The following is a 22,010-nucleotide window of genomic DNA, read 5'->3' on the forward strand; positions in this document are numbered from 1 at the left end:
ATGGAAAAAAATGCAGACGCCCACACCACCCAGACGCCATCCATCGGTTGCCACGGTTGACTGGAGCGGATTTCAGCGGTACAACATTAATAATTTTTTTTTTTCGATATGTGTGTCGGCTGGGTTTGATTTGTAATAATCCGCTCTAGGTTTTTACTTTACTGGAACAACTCAATTCGTCGCTGTGAGCAAGGCTGCCAATACGGTGCTTTATTTTGTAAAACATGTAAAGAATGGATGCATGCAGCGTACATTTTGTCGGACAAGCGTTCGAAGGCGTTTACACTTGACGAGCAGAAAACGATCTAGTTAGCAGACTTTAAGGGTATAATTAAAAGTATTCTTGAAATGTTGTTAGAACTACTTATTTACATAGCAACTCTAATGTTTCTGAAATAATCTAAGATAAGTGGCTGTGATCCACCATTACGCTCAAGAACCAATCCGGTTTTGGTATGTTACTAGCGTTGTCTCGGCGTGATGTGTATTTTTGCAAAGATTAACAAAAGATGGAACGTGGTATGCAGAAGAAAATACGAATCGGAACAATCGGTAGGGACCTACGCGACGAAATAAGGATTACGCTTGGAAAGAAATTCGGAACATTGAACTGCAGGTCACTCTGCTTTCCAGCTTTCGACAGGATAATCTACCACGAACTACAACCACGCAGCTTTGAAGTCGTAGCACTGCAGGAACTTTGCTTGACAGGACAAATGGTATGGAAAAGCGGGAATCGGGCGGCTACTTTCTACCAGAGCTGTGGCACCACCAACGAGCTGGGAACTGGCTTTGTAGTGCTGAGTAGGATGCGTCAACGCGTGATTGGATGGACTCCGATCAACGCAAGGATGTGTAGGTTGAGGATCAAAGGCCGTTTCTTCAACTACAGCATCATCAACGTACACTGCCCACACAATAGGAGACTCGACGACGAGAAATAAGCGTTCTATGCGAAGCTGAACGGCTGTTCGTAACGGGACGTTAAAATTGTCATCGGTGATATGAACGCTCAGGTAGGACGGGAGGTCATGTTTAGACCGGTAATCGAGCCAAACAGCTTGCACACCGTATCGAATAACAACGACCAACGATACGTGAACTTCGCAGCCTCCCAAAGCATGGTAGTCCGAAGTACCTTCTTCCCCCGCAAAGATATCCACAAAGCCACCTGGAGATCACCTGATCAACGCACCGAAAACCAAATCGATCGGCGATTCTTCTCTGATATCACCAACATTCGTACCAACCGTTGTGCGAATATAAATTCGGACCATTGCCTAGTTGCAGTATGCATGCGCTCAAAACTCTCGATGGTGTACCACACTCGTCGTAGTCGGACGCCTAGGCCCAAAATCGCGCAACTTCGTGACGCCGGGGTTGCCCAAGACTACGCACAGCGGCTGGAAGCAGCACTACCCATGGAAGAACAGCTTGGCGCAGCTACTCTTGAAGATGGCTGGAGAAAGATCCGTTCCGCCATAGGAAGTACTGCTATAGCGACACTAGGTACAGCGAATTCGAATCGAGGAAACGACTGGTTCGATGACGAATGTAAGCAGTTAATAGAGGAGAAGTATGCAGCACGGGCGAGGATGTTGCAGCACGGAACGAGACATAATATGGAGCGATACAAACAAGCACGGAACAGGCAAACCTTGGTCCTCCGGAGAAAGAAGCGTCAACAGGAGGAACGAGATAGCGTAGCGATGGAACAACTGTACCGCGTAAGCGACACACGGAAGTTCTACGAGAAGCAGTTCGCGAAAAGGATACATTACGCAAGCCGATATGTGCAGAGACTTAGACGACAACCTTCTTACGAACGAGTGTGAGGTGATTGAGAGGTGAAAGCAGTACTATGACGAGCACCTCAACGGTGAAGCAGCAGAGGACGAAGACGGTATGGCAACGGATCTTGGAGCATGCGCAGAAGACGATAGGCTGCCGGCTCCTGATCTCCAAGAAGTCAAGGAGGAGATCGGTCGGCTGAAAATCAACAAAGCTGTCAGGTGTAGATCAACTACCCAGCGAGTTATTAAAATACAGTGGTGAAACACTGGCTAGAGCGCTGCACTGGGTAATCGCCAAAATTTGGGAGGAGAAGACTCTTCCGGAGGAGTGGATGGAGGGTGTCGTTTGCCCAATCTACAAAAAGGGTGACAAGATGGATTGCTGAAACTACCGCGCGATCACACTACTTAGCGCCGCCTACAAGGTCCTCTCCCAAATTCTTTGCCGCCGATTGTCACCATTTGCAAGGGAGTTCGTGGGGCACTACCAGGCGGGATTCATGGGTTCCCGCGCCACCACGGACCAAATATTCGCGATTCGGCAGGTTCTGCAGAAGTGCCGCGAATACAACAATCATTTGTTCATCGATTTCAAATCGGCGTATGACACAATCCATCGAGATCAGCTATGGCAGATAATGCACGTGTACGGTTTCCCGGATAAGCCTACATGATTAATCAAAGCGACGATGGATCAGGTGATGTGCGTTGTTCGAGTATCATGGACAATCTCGAGTCCCTTTGAATCTGGAAAGAGGGTTACGGCAAGGTGATGGTCTATCGTGCCTGCTGCTCAACGTTGAGTTAAAAGGTGTCATAAGAAGAGCGGGGAAAGACACGAGCGACACGATCTTCAGGAAGTTCGTCCAGCTTCTTGGTTTCGTACATCTTGTTTTCGTACATCAGACTGAAGGCTGAATACAGCAGGATTGGACTTGCTATCAACGTTTCGAAGACAAAATACATGAGAGGAGGAGGTTCTACAGACGACAATGTGGACCTCCCATCCCGAGTTCGGATTGACGGTGACGAAATCGAGATGGTCAATGAATTCGTGTATTTGGGCTCTCTGGTAACCGCCGACAATGATACCAGCAGAGAAATTCAAAGTCGGATCTTGGCGGGAAATCGTGCCTACTTTGGACACCGGAGGACGTTCCGGTCGAACAAAATTCGTCGCCGCATGAAGTTGATTATCTACAAGACGCTGATTAGACCGGTGGTCCTCGACGGCCACGAGACCTGGACTATGCTCGTGGAGGACCAACGTGCCCTTGGAGTTTTCGAACGAAAGGTGTTGCGTACCATCTATGGTGGCGTGCAGATGGAAGATGGAACGTGGCGCAGGCGAATGAACCACGAGTTGCATCAGCTACTGGAAGAACCATCCGTCGCAAAAATGGGACATTTACGGTGGGCTGGACACGTCTTAAGAATGTCGGACAACGACCCGGTGAAGATGGTTCTTGAGGGCAACCCTACAGGAACAAGAAGACGGGGCGCACAGCGAGCACGGTGGATCGACCAGTTAGAGGACGACCTGCGGACCCTTCGAAGACTGCGAGGCTGACGACAACCAGCAATGGACCGAGTGGAGTGAAGACTGCTTCTGCATACAGCAAGAGACAACAAGGCTCTGGTCTGAACGGTAAGGTAAGGTAAGTCTAAACAAAATAATCTTCCAAACTCTGCGGATTATTTCACGGCAAAAAATGATATTTCAGGATTCAGAAAGTTTTGGACAATGCAAAATATACATTTCAAAGGATTAGGAATAGTGAAACGTTTAACTTGTATAATTGTAACCTTCTGTTTACCCAGGTCTTGGCGATTCACTAACGTTCAGGTAAAAAATTGACCTATTTTTTTGTTTACGAAGTGATTGCTACTTACTACTTACTTTTATTCCTGCGCACACCTGGTGGTGCAAAGGGCCGTTGTGAAAAATCGACATCCTGGACGATTGCCCGCCATATCGCCTTGACCTGCTGCCAGGTCAAACTTTCGTCGGCTTCTTTTTTCCGCCATGAGCCTCTGGGTCTGCCTCTGCTGCGATGTCTTGCTGGGTTCCAGTCTAACGCTTGCTTGCAGATTTCGTTTCCGCCCCTGCGCAGAGTGTGGTCGACCCACCGCCACTTTCGTTCCCGAATTTCTGTCGCTATCGGCTTCGGATGACATCGACGATGGAGCTCAGCATTAGAGATCCAGTTGTGAGGCCACCATGCACGAATTATGTACCCCAGGCATCTATTGATGAAATCCTGCAGCCGTTGCGTGTTCTCCAGTTTCACTGGCATATGGTAGTACAGATTTCACGTTCGAGTTGAATATTTGGGTTTTGGTGCGACGACTAATCTGATTGTTTTTCCAAATATTTCTTAAACTCGCAAAAGCAGCCCTCGCCTTTTTGATCCGTGCTCCTATGTCGATCTTGGTGCCTCCATCAGACGCCATTTGGCTACCAAGATATTGGAAGCTTTCGACATTCTCTACTGCTTGCCCAGCTACCGTAAATCTGGAAGAGTTGACCCTGTTTATATCCAACGTTTTGGTCTTGTTGACGTTAATTTTAAGACCTGCCGCTGAGGAGCGATCGGTAAGATCATCAAGCTTACTCTGCATGTCAGAGCACCATTGTGCTAGGAGAGCAACGTCATCAGCCAATTCGAAGTCATTCAGATGCTCCATAGTAATAGGTTGCCACAGCCACTCACGATTTGGTTCAATCGCTCCTACCAGGATCTCGTCGATTACGATGAGGAGCAGTAGCGGTGATAGAATACATCCTTGCCTAACTCCAGCCACGACCCGGATGGGGTCAGATAAGACACCATCGTGCAATATTCTGCACAGAAATGCCTCGTACTGTGTTTCAATTAGACCGATGGTTATCTCAGGGACTCCCTTGCATCTCAGGGCTCCCCACATATTTTCGTGATTGAGACGGTCGAAAGCTTTTTCGTAGTCGATGAACACTAAGTAGAGAGACTCTTGGACTTTATTGACTTGCTCCAGGATGATACGGAGCGTGACAATATGGTCCGCACAGAATCGTCCGGCACGGAATCCTGCCTGCTGCCGTCGGAGAGTTGCGTCAATCTTCTCCTGTATCCGGTTCAGGTTCAGGTTCACTTTGCAGAGAACTTTAATGCACAGTAACATGATGCCCCGCCAATTATCGCATACAGTCAGGTCACCCTTTTTGGGTACCTTCACTAAGACGCCTTGCATCCAGGAACAGACGCTGTTGTGGGCCGCTCCTAGCCTGCAAACCAGATGCAGATGCAAACCCCTCCTTCCCTGTCAGTGTATGACTAAAGTTCCCACCGAGGTTGGTTACCCGATCTTCCCTAAGGCTGCTCATATCCCATCCGGCTCCACGAAGAGGTAGGGATAGGAGTTGCAGGGCAGAGGCTAAGGACCATTAGAGAGGTCTGTAATCGCGTTACCCGCCATTTACCAGCCAAGAAGTGATTGCTGACATCTTGTAATTTACGTAAAACAGATTAAATGATCAACAACACCAAAGTATTCGAATCTATGAATATGGGCGATTACAATCATTTTAGCATCAGTCGCTTTCGACTCATAGAACAGAATAAATTGTGTTATCGTGGCTCTAACTTCGGTTTGCGGAGAGGACTTGGTTTTAGATTTCCCCGTCTAAAAATGGTTCCAGCTGCTAGCGGCCCAGTCAGCTGTTAGCTTTTGATGAGGAGAATACGAAATACGAAAAACCTTACCTTACTTTAATTTTTAGATCAATATGCTCTCGCATTCCCGGGCCCCGTGGTGGTGGAGGAACGCTATGTGGGAAACTGAGCTGCAAGCAACCGGCGGGTCATAGGTGGTGAATAATGCTTAGTGGCGATAGCAACGACTTGTGATTCGCGACCCGAACCAGTAGCGGGGGCTGACTGCGGTTGTGGTAGGCGAGGTAGCGGGCTCTACACGTTCTAGGCCTAAATACCACATGCCCTAAAGCAACCCTGACAAGGTAAGCCAGCGCCGCCTTTAAATAAGCGCTTAGCCCAAATCTCTCTCCTCCCGTGATCCTTCAGCGTTACTGCAAGTTTGGCGCAGGCCTAGCTAGCTGCCCATAAAAATAGCATGCTCAGGAAGTTCAACAAGAAATTTCGGATGGACAAAATTGGCACAGACGTACGCAACGGAAACGGACAAGAGACTGGAAACTTGGGACATGGAACTGCAGGTCGCTTAACTTTATCGGGAGCACTCGCATACTTGCCGATATAGTGAAATACCGCAAGTTAAACATCGTGGCGCTGCACTGCCGCTAGAAACATAATTGTCCCATGTGTATAGGGATTCCCATAGCACATGGAACAGTTATGCTTCTAGTGGCAGTGCAGGTGGTGTGTTGGAAAGGGTCTACGGTGCGGGTCTTTCGCGGGAACCACACCATCTACCAGAGCTGCGGCAATACACACGAGCTGGGAACAGCTTTTATGGTAGTGGGGGAGATGTAAAAGCGTGTGATCGGATGGTGGCCGGTCAGCGACAGAATGTGCAGGTTAAGGATCAAGGGCCGGTTCTTCAACATCAGCATAATTAACGTGCATAGTCCCCACCTCGGAAGTAACGATGACGACAAGGACGAATTCTACGCGCAGCTGGAGCGTCATCGGCGACCTTAATGCTCAGGTTGGCCAGGAGGTGGAATACAGACCGATAATTGGAAGGTTCAACGCCCATCAGCAGACAAACGAGAACAGCCTAAGACTAATCGATTTCGCCACCACCAAGAACATGGCCATAAGGAGCACCTTCTTCCAGCACCGCCTCTTGCACCGATACACCTGGAGATCCCCGCGACAAACAGAGACGCAAATTGATCATGTTCTGAATGATCTGATCTGATTGACCACTATCTGGTGATGGTTAAACTGCGTCCAAAACTATCCGTAGTGAACAGTGTAAGATACCGGCGCCCGCCGCGGTGTAACCTGGACCGACTGAGGGAAACCAACGTCGCGACAACGTACGCGCAGCATCTTGAGGCAGCGCTGCTACCGGAGGAGGAGCTCATCGATGCTCCCTTTGAGGACTGCTGGACCAGGACTAAAGCAGCCATAAGCAGCACTGCGGAGAGCGTCCTGGGATACGTACGGAGAAGTCGACGGAACGATTGGTTCGATGGCGAGTGCCAAGAGATATTGGACGAGCAGAATGCAGCACGCGTAGCGATGTTGCTTCAAGCCACTCGTCAGAACGTGGAGTCATATTAACGGAAGCAAAAACAGCAGACTCGTCTTTTTCAGGACAAAAAACGCCGTCTGGAAGAGTTTGAGAGAGAGGAGATGGAGATGTTGTATCGCTCTCAAGAAACACGGGCGTTCTTCAAGAAGCTGAATGACTCTCGCAACGGTTTTGTGCCGCGGGCCGAAACGTGCAGAGACAAGGAAAGTGGCATCTTGACGGACGAACGTAAGGTGGTCGAAAGGTGGAGACAGTACTACAATGAACATCTGAATGGTGCGCAGGCGGACAATCGGGCGTTCAAGGAGGACGATTATGTCAGTGTCGCAGCCGACGGGGGTGTACCGGCGCACACAATGAATGAGGTTAACTAGGCTATTCAACAGCTCAAGAACAACAAGGCTGGTAAGGATGGTCTAGGAGCGGAACTCTTCAAGGTAGGTCCAGAGAAACTGACGGAAAGCATGCACCGAATAATCGAAAGAATCTGAGACAGAGAACAGCTACCGGAGGAGTGGAAGGAAGGGGTCATCACCCCGATATACAAGAAAGGTGACAAATTGGACTGTGAAAACTACAGAGCGATCACAGTGACAAATCAGTTATCAGGCCGGTTTCATCAACGGCAGATCAACAAACGGCAAAATCTTTACTATCCGGCAAATCCTCCAAAAATGCCGTGAATACCAGGTCCCGACACATCACCTATTCATCGACTTTAAAGCTGCATATGGCACGGTGGACCGTGTAGAGCTACGGAAAATGATGAACGAGAACAGCTTTTCCGGGAAGCTGACAAGACTGATTAAGGCTACGATGGATGGTGTAAGGTAAGGTGTTGAGTCAAAATTTCGGGCGGCCAATCGGGTCCATTTGAAACACGCAGGGGACTAAGACAAGGTGATGGGTTGTCCTGCCTGCTGTTCAATATAGCGCTGGAAGGTGTAACGCGAAGAGCGGGGTACAACATGCGGGGCACGATTTTCACGAGGTCCGGACGTGGACATAATCGGTATAAACAAGGAGACGGTAGCAGATCTGTATACCGGACTGAAGCGCGAAGCAGCACGAGTAGGACTGAAGATAAATGTGTCTAAGACGAAGTACATGCTGGCTGGCGGAACCGATCGCGATAGGGAACGCTTGGGCAGTAGCATTACGATCGACGGCGTCGAGTTCGAGGTGGTTGATGAGTTCATCTATCTAGGCTCATTGGTGACTGCGGACAATAACACCAGCCGGGAGATCAGAAGGTGTATTATCTCTGGAAGTCGTGCTTACTATGGGCACCAAAAAACTTTGAGATCCAGGAAGCTTCACCACAGCACAAAATGCGCCATGTACAACACACTGATTAGACCGATGGTTCTCTACGGACACGAAACGTGGACAATGCTCGAGGAGGATCTGCAAGCACTCGAAGTCTTCGAAAGAAGAGTGCTGAGAACGATCTTCGGTGGTGTGTAGGAGGATGGCGTGTGGAAGAGAAGGATGAACCACCAACTTGCGCGACTCTATGGTGAGCCAAGTATCCGGAAAGCAGCTCAAGCTGGAAGGGTACGGTGGGCGGGACATGTTGTGAGGATGCCGGACAACAACCTCACCAAGTTGATTTTCACCTTCAACCCGGCAGGTGATACAAGACGGAGAGCACCGCAGCGTTCCCGATGGCTGGACCAAGTGGAACAGAACCTGGTGAGTATCGGGCACCTGAGAGGTTGGAGACAAGTAGCAACTGACCGAGTGACGTGACGGAATATTGTGGAACAGATTAAATTATGTTAATATGATGTATAATCAGGAAATATATGCTCTCGCAATTACTCAGAAGTCCTCACGATACTTCAAACAACAAATTAAAAAATTCCAGTCGCAGGGAAGCCTTAAGAAGAACAGACAATGTCTTGTCGCAGCACTTTCCTAATTTCTTGCAAACGCCACCCACCTCATCACCATTTCTTCCACCGGACTTTACACGACCTACCATGGACCAAGGCAGCGACCATTCGAAACCTTGTACAAATCACTCATTATTCTGCACCTAGCAAAACATCTGGAGCGACAAGTGGTCGACCATCATCGGCCACCGACGACCGGCTTGGCTTGTTTGCTGCTTTCAATTGCCCAGAACCAGCTTCGATCAGTCACCACAAAAATCGCAATAACAACAAAAAAACAAAACTTGTTGGTTTTGCAATTTTACTAACCGCACCGTCATTCCCAGCCGCAGCCACCGCCCGTGGTAAGACCTTTCCCTAAGGCCAGTAAACAGAGCGCGCTTCTTTGGGCAGTGAGCTTTCAAATACAACACACCATCTCAGCGGGCGAGCGGCGGGAGCAGAAACAGAAACACCCCTCTTTCCTTTCCAGCCAAAGCTTAAGACGTCCGTTTTGATGGCGACGTGAGAAGAGGAAAAAAGTGTGCTTTGATAATATGTGATACAAATAATTGCCCGCAGCGAATTGGTTGAGGCTCGCTGCCACAAACAGTCAACGTCGTCGTTTGAACGATGGTCATTAATACGGGGTACGTTTTCGAAGGACAAAGCTCGGCTCAGATCGAGCCACTGCTGCTGGCAGTCGCGTCTCGCGCCTTGGTCGAGTCAAGATCTCTCAATAATTTAGTTGAGTGTGATTATCGATTTTTGTCGGACTTTTCAGATCGTTTAGTTGCGGCGCGCGGTAAAATCACACCATTTTTCAGTCAATTAAAATGGTTGTTATTTGATTTTGTCAGCTGTTCCATTCCAGCCCATACTCGAATACAATTTTAAACCGAGGTCCAACTCATCATGTAATAGCAAACCCGCCAGCGCTAGTTGGCTACGCCCTATCTTCGAACGGTTTAACCGTAAATAACCCCATTGAAACTCTCACTTACCGTCGAATTCCGCTCCGATTTGGCGTGCGGTCGATAGAGCGGTTCGACAAAAAAAATGGTGAAGAAACTGTTGGACTTCTAATTTATTCTGATGCAAAATATGTTTGAACGGATGGGCTCTGAATGAGCTCGCTGTGCAATACCTACATACATATATCGAAACACTAACGCGCGAGAGAGAGACAGGGGTGGTCAATCAACTGCGGAGAAGGAAAAAATGCACCACAGTACACCGCCGCCGACGATCGTCGACATATGTGGACCAGTGCAGCGTTGACTTATTGGCGGGGCGGGCTAATGAGTTGCTCTTTTAATTATACTTAATTTGTTTGTAAATTGTGTGATACATATTGGCAATGAACCGTGGCCACTTATTAGCGAAATGCTGGCCGGTTAACGGGTGCCATTCGGAAGACTTCAACTGAAGCAGTTGCGGCAGGGGCACTGCATTTCGTGCTCGGAACTCGAGAATGTTGGGTCGACCCAAGGACAAGTTTTGAACTTTAAACATTTGAAGCCAAGGTTGTTACCAGTACAATCATGAAAAATGGCCATTTTTCAAGTAAACGTGAATTGAGATGTTTCAGCGGAGGTCAAATCACTGATATTTTTGCAAATCAAACAGATAAAATTGATTTCGTATTCATCTCGTTAGTAACAACTTGGGACCTGTTACTCTCGGTGCCAATTATTGACGAGATAAATTTGAAACACCAAAATTCAACTTTATCAATGTTAGATGTTAGAATTAGGATTGAGATGGGGATGAATGATGCGATTATTAGAATTTTTGATTTGCCCTGACATCTCATGATTTTTCTGATCGGAAGGGAAAGGGAGGTGACAGAATAAGGTAGGAAAATGAAACATTACAACATAATACAACCACAACACAAAATTCGTTTTCGTGTTTGTTTTTTGCTTGTTTTGTAAACAAAATACTCTTTCGCTAAGCAGTCTGGATCCTTAACTCCCGAAGGAATAATGAAGCTTACTGATACAGCCAATAGCTCTTTACCACAGAAATAATTAGGTATCATTGAGCTTTAGCTTCCTGTACCTAAGTCCGTCTATGAATGGTGAACTAAAAATACAGAAACTTAATTGCATTATTGCAGGATAGTCACATAGCAAAAAATGTGATATTTCGTAACTGGTTTCAGAAAGATCACTGGAATTATACTCAGCATGCTGAATAGTAGCAATGCGATAATTGAGTTTGTAATGTCCAGTCATTGCCCTGCGAATTTTCATTTTCAAATGCCAAATTTCAGTTCAATCTACCGCAATCAAGCTTCACTTTGGCGGCATTTTCATGATTAAATCGAGCACCTTCACTTCAAATTAATGCTGTCATCTGCTCTGTAGTGACCAGTTTAGATTAAATGTTAACATACATGAAAAATGTAATGAATATTGTAGGTAGTTTTGCTTAAAAACCTAGTCACGTAGAAATGGTCGGGTTTCAATTTTTTCGAACCCGAACCCGACCCGAACCCGAAAGCTTGAAAATTGAAAAACCCGAACCCAAAGATAAAAATTTTGTAAAACCCGAGCCCGACCCGAAATCGATCTTTTCAAAATTTAAAAACCCGAACCCGACCCGAACCAGTAAATTTATAATTCGAAAAACCCGATCTGAACCGGACTTGTTAATACTGACAATCAACTAAAGATCCCGAAGATTTTAAAATTTAGGCATCCGAGCTGGATCCAAGGATCATCCAAAAGTATCATCCAAAGCTCATCCAAAATAATTATAGAATCACTTGAACCTGAAGTAGCACCATACGCGTTCAGAAATATCTACTTATGGCAAAACGAATTACTGGCGAGGGAATTTGGCATTTATATTTAGAATTATTAAACGTCGCATTTGTAATGTTCTGAGACACTTATAAATCGTTGATATCTTAATCAGAAAGTAGGATAAATCGGTTAACGGCTAACGCATGGGGATACAAGAGGCATAATGATGACAGATTCAAACAACCTTACCTGTCGTACTTAACCAAAATTTCTAGTTTTTTTTTATCGAAAACCATTCCTGCAAGAGTAGTTTTGTATAATTTATTACATGTATTTGGCAAGTCGTATTCGACAGTTTACACGACGTCACCCGCGTTACTGGTTGGTACGGTCAAACTTAAACTTGTGTCGAAAGGTGTCAATCAAGATTCTCTGTCGCGTTCTTAATGTCACATCATTAGCTAGTACAGTATGCGCGCCAGTAGAGATCTCCAATGGAGTTCTCGGAACGACTCCAAACTTCTACAAATCCGGCTCATGGCTAGAACAGATCACACAATATTTTTAATTGGAAAAACAACGAAATAGTTACAAGACTTCTCAACCTAAAACTCATAGATCAAAGAACAGCGTACAAACTAATAACCAACCAATCTACGGTCAACCCAAAGCCCATAAATCAATCCTCCCACTCCGCCCAGTCGTCCTTAACGTGACTGCACCAACGTACAACACTGCCAAATACATAGCCAACATTCTGAAAGACAGCTTCACCAGCAAGTACAACATCGCGGACAGTTTCAAATTTGCCGAGTACATCAATAAGGTAACGTTACCGGAGGATTACATACTGGTGTCCTTTGATGTTGTCTCGTTATTCACAAACATCCCGAAGGACCTTGTCATTCATCAAATAATCATGCAGTGGCCCGACATCCAAACAGCTACCAACATCAAGCTGGATTTGCTCGTAGAGATCGTCGAGTTTTGCTTGAACAATAGCTATTTCCGATTCAGAGATAAATTTTACCTGCAAACGTTCGGAACTGCTATGGGCCGTCCCCTATCACCTATTTTAGCTGACATTGTAATTGAAAATCTGATAAGCACAGTTATAAGAAGTCTTCCGTTCAAGATACCAGTTCTGCGGAAATATGTCGACGATCTAGTGCTGGCAGTGCCAAAGAACCAAGTTCAACAGACACTGCACATCTTTAACAGCTATAACGAAAACATTCAATTCACAATTGAACTTGAATCATACAGTAAACTTCCCTTCCTTGACACCTTACTTATACGAAACAACGACCAAACCATTAGCACACTGTGGTACTCGAAAATAATTCGGACAGTTTGCGAATTTGAAGAGAAGAAACTTTATACATACACCAAAAAATAATGAAATTTAAACGACATGTAAATCAATACGAATGTAAACATTCAAAGATTGAATCGAAAATTTCATTGAAAATTACGTTAAAAGCAATTGGAGCATCAAACAGCATACAATTTTACACTTCCATTCGTGTAATATTACATGTCATTCATTTTACAGTAGTATTCGAGTAAAAATACATTGAAGTGCATTGGTTTTCCGTTTAAAGAAACTGTAATTTTCAATCCACGTGTAAAATAATAATAAAATTCGTTGAAGAAAGCACGACAAGTTGTGTGTATTTGTGGTGGAATTTAATTTTACATTTATATTCATGCTCCAAATATGTGCATGAAAATAAATTTAAAATTACAAAATATTTTTGTCTGTGCATGAATAAAAAATACAATAGTTGAGCATCAGAAAATATAACGAATTCTAGCGATTTAAAGCTGGAAAAATTTAGTACGGTTATATGTGTCATCTATTCGTATCACGAAGTAAAGTAAAGTAAATAAAGTTAATACTACAAACAGAGACTGGGTGTTGTGTGTAGACGCAAACAGTGTCAAAAAATGGTTGGGTGTGATCTGTACAAAAACCCGAATTCGAAAATTTCAAATTCGAATAACCCGAACCCAACCCGAACCCGAAAGTTTTAAATTTCAAAAACCCGGACCCGACCCGAACCCGAGAAATTGAAATTTGAAAACCCGGAATCCGACCTGAATCCGAGAAGTTTAAATTTACAAAACCCGAATCCGACCCGAAACCCGTCGGGTTCGGGTCCGGTCCGGGCTTCCGGTCCAAAAACCCGAATCCGACCATCTCTATTAGTCAGTACCCCAGCATAGACAGGGTTAATGAAATGGAAAATGAATAGAAAATGATTGAGTGATTGGGCTGTTTGAATGAATGATGCGTCGAACAACACCCTTTTGAAAACAGTATGGCATGATTTGAGATTTGTTCCTCCTTCAAGTTCAAACAAACAAGATAAAAATTAGCAGCTCTGCTAATAATTGGCAATTTCGATGGTAGTCCAAGAGCAAATCTTGTGCATTATCCACATTTTCCGAAGCTTTATACGCAGCAATAATTTCAAGCACCCATTCAAACGATTTGGTTATCATAACTCTATGAGAAAAGCCCAAGAAAACTGACCTATCTGAAAAGAACTCAGGAGCAGTCGTCGATGGTGGCTTCGAACAGCCTGGAAAATGTGTATCAACAAGATAGTCGAGTACTTCATCTTCGTTAAACTAGTATTAACATAGTTTTTTGAGTGTAGTAATGTCGGTATTTTACCAAAGGGTTTCTCTAGAAGCAGCCATAACTCGAAGCGCACAAGCCTCTTGGTATGCTGCTACAATAAGTTTGCTTTATCCATCCAAGTCACTTGGAGTTTCAACAGTAAAACCAAGCCGTCAATCACTCTTCGTAGTGGTGGTAAGCCAGTTTGCCCATACGTAATACTGTCGGAGCAAAAATTACATCTAACACCTCTTCCCTGGAAGACCGTGGAAATGCTGGAAACATTTTATTTAAATATGAAAAATTGAATATGTTATACAAAAATGTGCCTAATATTTTAAATGGAATTCTCTAAGTTTCATTGGCCAGTTATCTTATAAAAAATATTTTCTGGTAGTGAAAATTGGCGACAGATTTCGGCTTCTACTGTTTGGCTCGTTGTGGAGACTAGGTCTACCGTCGAGGACAACATCGAGTAGATCGCGACGAAGCGAAGAGTTAAATGGCTAATTTGTATCGCTACGAAACTAGCAGCTAAATGGTTCACGAAACGGATATCGGTACCGAGAGAAATTCCGCTGCCAGGAAACTCTCAGTCGGAGCAGGGTAGTATCATCGCCTGGGCTCAAGAAACGGGTAAAAGTTTCGAGAGAAATTCCGCTACCGGGGAACTCTCAGTCGGATTAAGCTGAGTTTAATGCCGGTTGCTATCCAACTGGATCGCTATAAAGTTAGGAACTAAATGGCTCAAGGAAACCGGAGCAAAATAGGTCATGGTATCAGGAGCTAAATGGATCACTGAGATGAAAGCCATATAGATCACAAAAATGGGAGCTATAAGGCTCACAGAAATGCTTAAACTTCCCGTTGGGTAATATCCTAGTGGAGAGTGGAGTGAAGTACGTAGAGGTTCTATATAACGTAATAGATGGAAAAAATGACGGAAAGCAAGGCATTTAATGGATGAAGTGTCGAGCCATGCAATGGATCTAGTGAGAACTCCAGAAAAGACTCAACGGCATCTGCAAAGCAGATACTGTTGTAGTTCAGCCTAATTTTGGAACAGTTAATCGAGCAGTTGATCAACCGAAATCCGGTAGTCATTGATGGTGACTTCAATGCCTGGGTTGTGGAGTGGGCAGTAGAGTAACCAACATAAAAGGATGTATCCTGCAGGACGCTCTAGAAAAGTTACGATTGTGCAATGAAGGTTCCGTTAGCATATTTCGGAAAGACGGGAGAGAGTTTATCATCGACATCACATTCTGCCAGCGAGTGAAAGTGGCAAACCTCTTCGTTGAGGCACTTCGGCCGGACAGCGAGACCGAGAATGTTGATGCGGCTGAGCTAGCAAAAAGGATTGGGTTGGCCTGTCACGCCACAATACCGCAAAAACTGGAGCCATGCAGTAGACAGCGTCCAGCCCCGATCCGGATTGGATACCAAACGTGGCCCTGAAAGCTGTGATCCTGGTATATCCGGACATGTACATGATGGTGCTGCTGCAATGCTCAGATGGCAACTTCTACAAAATGTGGAAGATATAGAAGCTGGTGATGTTGCTGAAGCCAGAGAACCCGAGCAAACGAAAAGCCCATAATGCACCCATGATCATGGTCCAAATTCATCCCTGCATGGTGTTTTGATAGTGTTGGAAATGGGTTCAACCCATGAAAACACCATCACCATGGTCCGGATGATCCCATTTAAAAACCATATTCTAGTACAATTATGGTTTTTTGAGACCATTTCATGGTGTTTTGATGGTTGTAAAATTTGGCGTGGACCATGTTCATGGTATTTATATGGGGTTCTATGGTCTTTGAACCCATGAGAATTTGCTCGGGAAGTTACTGGGTGATCCACCTAGTACATGCTTACATGCCCGCTGGATGCATTCAGAAAACTCTGAAACTAATCAGCGACCGGTTGAGCTTCAACAACCACGCCGACTACGCCTGCGAAAGGTCGGCAAAGGCAACGAACGGGATAGCGAGGATCATTCCAAACATTGGCGTCCGAGAAGCAGCACGAGACGTCTTCTAGCTAGTGTTTCGTCATCGATGCTGTGGGCCTGGAGTGCAGCGCTGAAAACCACGCGGAGCCGCGAAAAGCTATAGAAGACGTTACGGCTAATAGCCGTACGAGTCGCTGGCGCGTACAGAACAATATCGTTGGAAAAGTAGGCGTTATCGCCGGGATGATCCCCATCTGCATCACCCTGGCGGAGGATATCGAGTGCTACGATCGGAGAAATATCAGAAACGCGTGGAAGATGTTGAGAATCGATTTGATGGCGAGGTGGCTGCAGGAATGGGACAATACGGAAAAAAAGGTGGACCTAGTGACTCATCCTAAACCTGTTGACGTAGTTCAGTAGACGGCAAGTATAGGTAAAGCCTATACCTGACACAGCTCCTGTTGGGCCACGAATGTATCAGAAAGTATCTTCATCGGATCGGGCACGCAATGTCACCGTTGTTTCCGGAGTGTGAGAACATCGAGGAGCTCAGAATTGTGATATTCTATCGAAAGCAAGCAAATCACGTTACTGGCGACAAACCTACTATTTGGGACTACCACGTCTACATACCCGCTCATAATGTTGAGACCGACGGTGTATTAACCGATTCGGGTTTATCATGCTGGGAGCCACTGCAGCATTGAGTTGGCTGTTTCAAGGACGACTTGCTTTTCTAGCGAGCAAAGATTTCGAATGGCAATCGCACTGGACGGGACAAAATAGTGTGTTTCTTCAAACTCGTGTTGGCTAATCTTTGGCGGCACTGCTTTGTGTTTAATTACAACTTCTTCGAAAAGGATCGTCTGTCTGTTCGGCTGTTTGCACCAGTAGACTAGTGTAGAAAAAAGGGTGCTTATGAAAATTGCGCAGAGAATCATCAGGATGACTGCAAGCATAGGGAATACTGAAAAGTGAGCATATTGTAGGGTGAGTCTATTACCATGCCCCGCATACAAACATCTCCCGAGGAATCTGCAGCCTTCTGTCAAACAGCGCTCTATGTACTCTTTTGTGGATATTCTAAAAAGAGCCCCGCTACTCACAAAAAATCAATATGCTTTCTTAGCTCAGCAAGAGTGTGACTCTAATGATTTCTAATGATTATAGCAATATCTTTTACTACTCTAAAAAATTATAGGCAGATGAAATTCCTTGTAAAAGCTTAAATTTTGCTCTTGAGGAGCCGCCAAATATGTCAGCTTGAGGAAGCTCTGACACAAAACCGAAGAAAACAGCTTCTGGTCTTAGAAATTTGAGGTTAAACAAGGCGTTTCCAGTACTTCTGGTCAAATACAGCATAAAAGCACGTTTGATCAATTGAATATACCCTAAAAATCTAGATATATAACAAAGCAAAACTTTTGCCTCTCTCATATAAAGAAAGGCTGTGCAATCACCGTAAAAATTGAAAATCAATGAAAGCGTCAAAATATACACCTAATTTCAAAGAAAAGCGGCAAAGATGTACGATAGACTTGTTTTTCCATGTTTTGGAATAGCGACAGCAAGACAGCGAGCGCAAAAAGGATACGTGATAAACTCATTGACTCATCCTCCAGCGGTTTTATTTATCTGGAGAAAAAACACGTTGTATTTATCCGGAGAAGTTGTGTGAGTGTCAATAACTTTTCGTGTGAAAATGTGAGCACATTATCCGGACGCATTTACAAGATGAGCGATAAACGCAATGCCTGCTAAATTCCATTCTATTTTGCTCCTCAAGTTTGACAACCGCATCGGTGTAGAATCTCTCGCCATTTATTGATTTTATCTTGACAATCATGATAACTCTGTAGAGCATCTTATACCTTGGGCAAGAACAATAGTTTTAATGGGTTTTATTAAAGAAATCGTACAACCTCAAGGTTTGCAATAGTTTAAAATAAAACTGTCTTATGACTTGATTGCTTGTTTTATGTTAGTTTTATTCTAGGTTTAAAAATAGTGCACAGAATCTTTTTGCAACCACAAGTAAAAATTAAGAGTTCAAGCTATATTATTGAAGTCATAACAAAGTTTTATAGAGTAACTACGACGCAAAAAATCATAATACGAGCATCGACAATGGTAAATCCTTCAAGTTCAATTGTTACTTCGGAATTCATCTATTGATTCATCAATATGTAAGAAAGTCGCTCGCGAACAATTTCCGATAATTCGAAACAAGCAATTTGACCTCCGATCAGCCGGCCATCGGAGGTATTGCTTCTTTTTAACACTTCAATGATCATTTCCAAAGTTCGCAGTACAAAGCAAGCGCACAAACAGCATTAAAGATATTCAAAAGGAATGTGAAGAAATTCACGGCGAAATGTTAATGACAAGTTGGCATCTCCACTCTTCCTATCAGACACGTTTCCATAATTGGGTTAAATGCCAAATTGCAAACGACATGATTATTATGCGTTACAAATATAACAAGCACAACGAAAAGGTCTTTTGATCCATCGGCGTCCCAGAAGAAGAATGGATGGGAGAAGAGCAATACATACTGGCAAAGACCGACTACCATATGAGCGGTTCAAACTCGAAAAAGTAACCCAGAGTACTGAACTGGATGATTTTGAAGAAAGGACCAGGAGTGCGGTTTTACGAAGTTTTAGCTTCCGATGGCCCTAGTGGAGTTCTGGTGTGTTGAAATGTTTACCACTGTTTAGGAAAGCAAAAGTAGTACAAAGCTAGTGTCAGACCTTCATGAAACCACAAGAAGTCACCTTTGAAGGTATTCGTAAATTTGTCAGTAGACGGTACCAGATTTAATAAAAAAAAACTGGCTTATTTTGACACCTCTACAGATCGCTTGCCAAGCAAAAATCTTGTTATGCAATTGGACAGCTTCATATTAGGCCAATTCGAAAAAAAAATCCAACTTAATGGTTTTCTTTTTATAAACCAAACCTTTGAAAGTTATACCGTGGCGTGGAAGAGCTGGTATATTAATATATATTAATATAACGTCATTTGTCATCATTTTCCTTCTGATTTCCAAAATATTATTGTCATTGTTAATTACACTGACTTGTTGCTTCAGCTACACCACTGTGTATCACGCTATTGAATAAAATCGTCTTTTTTGATACTTTTTCCCACTGTGCAGTGGCATCAACATGCTTTCAAAATCTAAAATAGTAAGATCTGACGATTCAGGCGATTAAATCTGGTGGTTCCGGGAACAAAATTTTGATTGGAGTTAACTTAGACTGATTTTGACATGACAGTAACCAACGATAATATCATTTTATAAAAAAGTATTCACATTACGCATGCTAGGCAATCCTCGCTCCATTGACAAGCCTATTGACTTTTTCGTAGTCCTTTCCCTCAGCTCACTTGGTATGTGGATAGCCCCTAAGGAAAATAGTATGCAATCGCTGAACAAATCGGCTATTATGGGTAGGATGAATAAGATGAGTTTAAATTGAACGTAGCATAAATTTATTTCAATAGCTTTATAAACGTAATACTAAAACGACAGAATAAAGAGCTTCAACCTTACCTCAAAAATTCACACGAATCGTTTCGATTGGCTGCAATAAAACTGCGCTTCCTACTCGACCTCACCAGTCTCACCGGCTGTCCTTGACCCGATTAAGCCACCTTCCAAACGGCGAATCGTCGCAAGGAAGCACCAATTTTTATTGCTGCCCCCGAAAGTAGCAACCCCGATCAAGTTTTCGCGTGTTTAATGGCAGAGTTTTATTTTTTAAAATGATTCATCGAACGCCTTTCAAAGCCGGTTTTCGATTCAATCGAACGTCACCGAGCAGAACGAAGAAGTGCACTCCTCCTTTCCACTTTGACTTTCAGGTGATCCACCGATGATCGGTCATTCCTTTTTCACTTTTTTTAAACGCTCGTGTTCACACTAGTTAACAACCAACCACCGCAGCGCAGCGAACAAAAAACGCGTCGTCCTTCCTGTTGAACTGATTCAACTTTCCGATAGTAATCAGACTTGCACGGCAATGATCAACCTTGACACTCGAAATAGCTGATAATGGTCACTGAAGCAGATCCACTACCGTGTGCCGATATATCACACAAGTACCGAAAAGAAGAAGCGGAAGCATCAACTTCTATCTGCTAGGAACTTCACAAAGAACAACACTTTCCACCCACCAAGCAGAAGTAGATCCCATTCGGCCCGAACACGGCAGCTAGTATCCCGACGAACGAAACAAAACCACCGAACAAAAGAAGACACAGAAAGGCGCACTTGCTCTACTCGACACTAACCTCGCGGCACACTTCGCGCGCGTTCGACAGCGGAATAAAGTCTGGTGGGCCGATGCCGCGGTAAGCCACAAAAGCATTGGGCGCCTCTCACTCTCACTCTCGGCTTTGGCTTGTACTATACGGACCGACCAACCAACTGTACTACTACTCTAAATAAAAAACAATTGTACACTCAGCCGCAGTGCTGTACTACAACCGGCCTAGTCAAAACGGTTCACGTGGTTGATCGACAAACGTTCAGTTTAGTCGACTGTGGAATGAACTTCTTCGTTGGCTGCGAAGCGGGAGGATGATTCGAATGAATTGGTTGAAACCGCGTGGCGGGAGCTCACTCTCTCAGATAGGCGCAGACTAACTGGAAACAATTTGAGCCCTCTTATTTGGCATTGTAATAGAAATGTTAGGATCCGTTACGGTTGGCTTACGGTTGGCGATGGGGGAAAGATAAGCTAACAGTAGCAACTAGCGGCCGGTCAGGTTGTTGACGATTATTATCGGCTGCTGACATGAATTATGACGATTTTGCCAACTGACCGCGCAAAGTGATCAATCACTTGCGGCTGGCTAGGTGGTATTTTTGATTGATGGACCTTTGAGGCGTATTGGATTGGTCAGGATTTCTAAAGTTTCTACTGACTAGGGCGAACGGGAGTTGACATGTTTTGATAGATTTATGGATGAGAAACATTTTCTTACGCATCTAGGTACCTGCCTGTTTTCTGTATAAAAGCAACTGCTTTTCATTATTATTATAGTGCAAATTCTCTCTTCAAATTGTCTTGGAAGTCTGTTATTTGTTGTTACTGGACCCTATGGCAGTTTGAAAAATGGAATTGGAATGGAACGGCCACTCACGGCCCCACGGGAACCTGCCCTCAAATGGTTCCCAAACCACGAGATATAGCCTACTGATGCAATTCCAAGAATTTTGATACGCATATTGCTAGTATTCCATTGAAATTCACAAATAGTATCCCAGTACTGGAACATGCTTCCGGAAATCCGGATTTCCAGGAGACCGAATGAAGTAACCCGATTCATTTTTACCAAGTCTAAAAGGGGATGAGTTTCCAAAACACCAAAAAGTATCAAAATCGGTTGGAAATTACCTTAGTTATTGGCATTTAAGTTTTGTGGGTACCCGGGTACCCACGTCGGCCTGTTACGTAGCAAAAAAATCAGGAGCCCCTCCTCACTCCCCCTTACCATATCAAACATATTATTAACCCAAAAGTTTGACTTAGTGAATTTCACAAAGTTTCAATTTCCAGCTGTGGATAAAACATGGGAGTTTCAATAATTGAAACCTAGAAAGCTACCCAGGTACCGCGTCGGACGCATAATGGTTAAATGGAAGTCATCTGCCTTAAGAGGGTTCGACGACAAAGTCGTAAGTATCAGTTAATACTGCTTTATTCATTCAGTGTTTATTTGGATAACTAGGTAAAGGGACGTTGAATATGCGAAGAAACACGCATT

The 22,010-nt window shown here is 44.4% G+C and overlaps 1 protein-coding gene across 1 annotated transcript in view; it reads right to left on the reverse strand.

Moving 5' to 3' along the window:
* The window catches only part of LOC131693716 (uncharacterized), a 657,809-nt gene extending 637,287 nt beyond the window's left edge, over positions 1 to 20,522 (reverse strand). Inside the window, exon 1 of the mRNA XM_058981797.1 lies at positions 20,415 to 20,522. The gene's annotated coding sequence lies outside the window, so the exon portion shown is untranslated. The remainder of the gene's footprint in view (positions 1 to 20,414) is intronic.
* Between the last annotated feature and the right edge of the window lie 1,488 nt (positions 20,523 to 22,010).

This window comes from Topomyia yanbarensis, chromosome 3 (genome assembly GCF_030247195.1).
Source record: "Topomyia yanbarensis strain Yona2022 chromosome 3, ASM3024719v1, whole genome shotgun sequence".
Classification (NCBI taxonomy): Eukaryota; Metazoa; Arthropoda; class Insecta; order Diptera; family Culicidae; genus Topomyia; species Topomyia yanbarensis.